Genomic DNA, 5416 nt, shown 5'->3' on the forward strand with positions numbered 1-5416 from the left:
CAGAGCTGTGGTGGTGGAGCAGTGTCGGGGGTCAGGACTCCTGCTTTCTATTCTCAGCTCTGCCACAGACTCATTCTGTGGCCTTGAGTAAATCACTTTATCTCTGTGTGGCTCAGCCCATCCATAACATGAGGAGAACCGTGCCTAGCAGCCTAGCTGAAGGACTTCTAGATGTTGTGATCAAAATCTGTCATTCCAGATACGGTGCCATGTAAATTGCTGGCTCATGGTAGCCGTGGCATTTATCTCCCTCTGTGTGAGCTACTGCAGCCACCCAGCCTCTGCCCAGCATCCCCCCTTCCCAGCCAAGATGGGGCTTGTCCTTCCGCCTGTGTCAGCTGTTGTCCTCCTAGCTTCAAAGCTGATCCCTTGCCCTGCCCCCGAGGCCTGGCTCAGGACAAAGGGCTCCCAGCCCAACACCCTGCCACCCACAGACCCCCAGCCAGGAGGAAAAAATCATGGAATCATAGAAGATTAGTGTTGGAAGACACCTCAGAAGGTCATATAGTCCTACCCCTGCTCAAAGCAGGACCAATCCCAACCTGATCATTCCAGCCAGGGCTTTGTCAAGCTGGGCCGTAAATACTTCTAAAGATGGAGATTCCACCACCTCCCTAGGGAACCCATTCCAGTGCTTCATCACCCTCCCAGTGAAACAGTGTTTCCTAATATCGAACCTAGACCTCCCCCACTGCAATTTGAGACCATTGCTGAAAGTTAAGGAAATAAGCCACACAAGGGTCTCTCCCCTCAAGACTTTGCAGCTGAGCTTTAGGGCCCACAAGTTGTATAATGCACAGTCTCAGCTGACTGCATCACAACCCTGTTCCCAACTCTCAGCTGATTTTATACAGTTTCCTGGCTTCCCTCTCTGCTCCGGACTGGCCTGCTGGCCCCAGCGCTGCATCCTCACTGCAGGTTCCTTGCCAGGCTGCAGCAGATCCCAGCCCAGCCCCGGAGCAGAGGGAGCCCAGATGGTGGGAGAGGAAGGTGCAGATGATCCAGCAAGCAGATGGGGATGGAGAGGAGGAAAGTGAGTAACAGGGGTTGGGCTTTGATGTAAGAGATGGGGAATGGTGCAGGTCTTGGGGGAACAGGTGGGACAGCGGAAGCGGCCTCGTGGACAGGGGTAGGTCAGGGATCAGGGTCTTGGGGAATAGGCAGGGCAGAAGTGGGGCCTCAGAGGTCTAGTTAAAAGCAATTAGAAAGGTGGAATCCTATGAGAGAATGAGTTGTACGTAGACAGAGTGCAGCAAGGGCAGGAAAGGATTTAATGTCACTTTGACTGTCCAGTAAGTGATTGCGGGAAGGGGGCCCAGCACCATGTCACCAGCCAGCTCTGCACAGAGCTTGGTCTGAGATCCAGAGCACCAGGAGAAAACGTTAGGCCCCTTTATTAGTAAAGAGCCAGAGCAGCCTGTCCCGGATCTGTTTGGTCTTCACACCGTAGATGATGGGGTTTAGCATGGGTGGCAGCAAGAGGTACAGGTTGGCAATGAGAATGTGGAAATGCAGGGGCACATTTGGGCAAATCTGTTCATGAGAGAGATGATGAGATCTGGGAAGTAAAAAGCTAAAATGACAAAAAGGTGGGAGCTGCAGGTCCCAAAAGTCTTGAGACGCGTGTTTTCTGTGGGGAGGCTGAAGATGGCCCTGAGGATCTGGATATAGGACACCCCGATATAAATCACATCCAGACCCATCAAACAGAATTGCCCAAAGAGGCCGTAGTAACTACTGACACGGGTGTCGGCGCAGGCTAGGTTCACCACAGCTATGTGCAGGCAGTACGGCTGGGGGATTATGTTGGTTCTGCAATAAGGCCATTGTCTTGCCAGTAAGGGATAGGGTAATACAACTATGAAACCAAGCAGCACCACGGCCAGGCCAATCTTGGCCACCAGGGGGTTCGTCAGAGTGGTGGTATGTCTTAAGGGATGGCAGATGGCAACATAGCGATCCAAAGCCATGGCTACGAGAATCCCAGGCTCCATTGCTAAGAAGCAGTGAATGAAGTACGTCTGGGTGAGGCAGGCATTGAAATTGATCTCCCTAGAATTGAGCCAGAAAATTGCCAGCATTTTGGGCAGGGTGGATGTGGACAGGACCAGGTCGGTGACAGCCAGCATGCAGAGGAAATAGTACATGGGCCCATGGAGGTTCAGCTCCATTTTCACGATGAACAGGATGGTGAAGTGCCCCAAGATGGCTATGATGTACACGGTGCAGAAGGGGATGGAGATCCAGACATGAGCTGCTTCCAGGCCAGGAATGCCCAGCAGGATGGAAGTGGAGGCAGGACCGGAGCTAGTATTTTTAGTGCCCTAGGCGCACGGCCATTTCACCTCCCCTCGCGCTGGTCCCGCGGCTCCGGTGGAGCTGCTGCAGTCATGCCTGCAGGAGGTCCACCGGAGCCGCGAGACCAGCGGACCCTCTTTAGGCATGACTGTAGCAGGTCAACCAGAGCTGCCTGCCCCACCCCCCCGGCAAAATGCCACCCCCGAATAATCCTGGCACCCTAGGCAATTGCCTGGGTCACCTAAATGGAAGCGCCGGCCCTGGGTGGAGGGGTTGGTGAAGTTGGTTGTGTTGGAATCTGACATTCAGTAGGGGAAAAGGTGTCCAATTCTGAGGCAGAACGAGGTCTCCTGCATGGACTGAGCGTTCCCCTGACTTCAAGTATGTGCCCAAGCTCTAGTGTGGTGGTCGCAGTACAAATACCTGGATGGAGAGAAAACGTGAATATGAGCTAGTGACCATCACCTTCAACCCCCCAGTAAAACCTCTCCAGCACATCATCAAGGATCTACAACCTTTCCTGAAGGACAAGCCCTCACTCTCACAGACCTTGGGAGACAGGCCAGTCCTTTCTTACAGACAGCCTCCCAACCTGAAGCAAATACTCACCAGCAACCACACACCACACAACAAAAACACTAATTCAGGAACCTATCCTTGCAAAAAGGTCCATTGCCAACTCTGTCCACATATCCATTCAAGGGACACCATCATAGGACCTAATCACATCAGCCCCCACAGTATCAGAGGCTCGTTCACCTGCACATCTACCAATGTGTTATATGCCATCCTGTGCCAGCAATGCCCCTCTGTCATGTACATTGGCCAAACCGGACAGTCTCTACGCAAAAGAATAAATGGACACAAATCAGACGTCAAGAATTATAACATTCAAAAACCAGTCGAAGAACACTTCAACCTGCTGGGTCACTCAATTACAGACCTAAAAGTTGCAATACTCCAACAAAAAAAACCTTCAAAAACAGACACCAACGAGAAACTGCAGAACTAGAATTAATTTGCAAACTGGACACCGTTAAATTAGGCTTGAATAAAGAGTGGGAGTGGATGAGTCATTACACAAAGTAAAAACTATTTCCCCATGCTAATTTCCTCCTACTGCTACTCACATTTTTCTGTCAACTGTTGGAAATGGGCCATCCTGATTATCACTACAAAAGTTTTTTTTTTCCCTCCTGCTGATAATAGCCCACCTTAATTGATTAATCTTGTTACATTCATATGACAACATTCATTTTTCATGTTCTCTGTGTATATATATATCTTCCTACTGTATTTTCCACTGCATGCATCCAGTGAAGTGAGTTTTAGCCCACGAAAGCTTATGCCCACATAAATTTGTTAGTCTCTAAGGTGCCACAAGTACTCCTCGTTTTTTGGTTGTTTTTTTTTTTTGCTGATACAGACTAATACAGGTACCACTCTGAAATGTGAATATGAGACACTACATGCACCGCTGGAGGCTGTTCTCATGGGCAAAGCAGATTGGTCACTCTTCGCACACTGAAAAATGATATTTTCATTATTGAGAGAAATGAATTATGAAGAACTGAGCCTACTAATGCCAATTCCATATTTTATGGTGCTCCCTGCTCAATAATTCCTGCGCATCATGGGGTGAGAAACCTTACTAGGCACCAGTAGGAAACACAATGGTGGATACTGGTTATCCATCATTCTTCCTTAGGCTTTTTCTACACTGCCGTGTTTTTTCACAAATAAGCAGGTTTTGCCAGAGAAACAACAGCTGTCTACATACTGCACAGTGACTTTCAATGACAGAACTCCTCAGATCCAGTGACATCATATAAACACCCTGACAAGAGTTTTAGGCAAAAGTTTTGTTGGCAAAGTGCCAGTGTAGACACTTGTGCTTGTTTTATCAGTATAATTGGCCTCTGGAAGGTGTCCCACATTGCTCATCCTGAGGGCTCTAGGGAAGAGTTTCAACTCCTCTCCCCTGCATTAAGGTAAATGCTTTCTCCCCTTCCCCCTTTAAAGGCTCTGGAATTTTGAAATTCCTCTCCCTGTTTGCTCGGTGTGGAGTGCTCACGTCACACCTTCCCAGGTTGTTGTGGTGGCTAAATGCTGCGGACACTGCGGAGCTTCTGGAGCTGCTCAGCATTTGAGGAGAGGAGGCTGTGCAGTCCCAGCTGTGCTCCAGCCATAGGACTGTCAATACCTAAGGGCAGATTTCATGCAGCATGTGGCAAAAGAGCTACAATCGGGACACACTGCAGTACACAGCAAAGATGAAGGAATTATGGCACATGTACCAGAAGACAAAGGAGACAAACAGTGTCTCCAGTGTGGTGCCACAGAACTGCCGCTTTTGTATGAAGTTGGATGCTATCCTCAACAGTGACCCCATTTCAACCACCAACAGCCCCGTGGTTACATTGGTGTGGGTACTCCTCTCAGCGTACGTAATCTACCTCTCTGAGAGGTGGTAGCTAGATTGATGAAGAATTCTTTGGTAGATCTCATGCTGTGTATACCAGGGTTAGGTTCACATAGCTACATTTCTCATGGGTGTGGGGTTTTTTTACAATTGAAAAAAAAAGCAAATACAATTTTCATTTGCATTAGCAGAGGCAGAGCATGCAAGTCACGGGAGGGGATAGTAGCACTTTTCTTCGTGCTGGTTAGATCTCAGCTGGAGTATTCTGTCCAGTTACGGTATCCAATATATAGGAAGGATGTAGAGAAATGGAAAAAGATCCAGATGAGAGTGACAAAGACGCTCCACAGGATGGAATGCAAGCCATACCAGCAAAGGCTGAAGGAAAAGGGTATGTTTAGTTTGGAAAGGGGAAGATTAAGGGGGGACATGACAGCAGTCTTCAGATGTTTGAAAGGCTGCCATTAAAATTATGGAGGAACATTATCACATAAAACAAGAGGCAATGCGGTCAAACTACAGCACAGCAGATTTAGATTTAATCTCTGATAAACTTCTCAAATTTAAGAACAGGAGGACAATGGAACAGATGTCCAGGCAGGTTGTGAAAGTCCTCCACTGGATGTTTCAGCAGGAGCCTGGATAGTCATCTGTCTTGGATAATTTAGAAACAAAAAGTCCTGCATCTTTGCAGGG

The 5416-nt window shown here is 48.5% G+C and overlaps 1 pseudogene; it reads right to left on the minus strand.

The window, feature by feature from the left end:
• Positions 1-1383: 1383 nt before the first annotated feature.
• LOC127031582 (olfactory receptor 52R1-like) lies at positions 1384-2603 on the minus strand (annotated as a pseudogene).
• Between the last annotated feature and the right edge of the window lie 2813 nt (positions 2604-5416).

This window comes from Gopherus flavomarginatus, chromosome 1 (assembly GCF_025201925.1).
Source record: "Gopherus flavomarginatus isolate rGopFla2 chromosome 1, rGopFla2.mat.asm, whole genome shotgun sequence".
NCBI lineage: Eukaryota > Metazoa > Chordata > Testudines > Testudinidae > Gopherus > Gopherus flavomarginatus.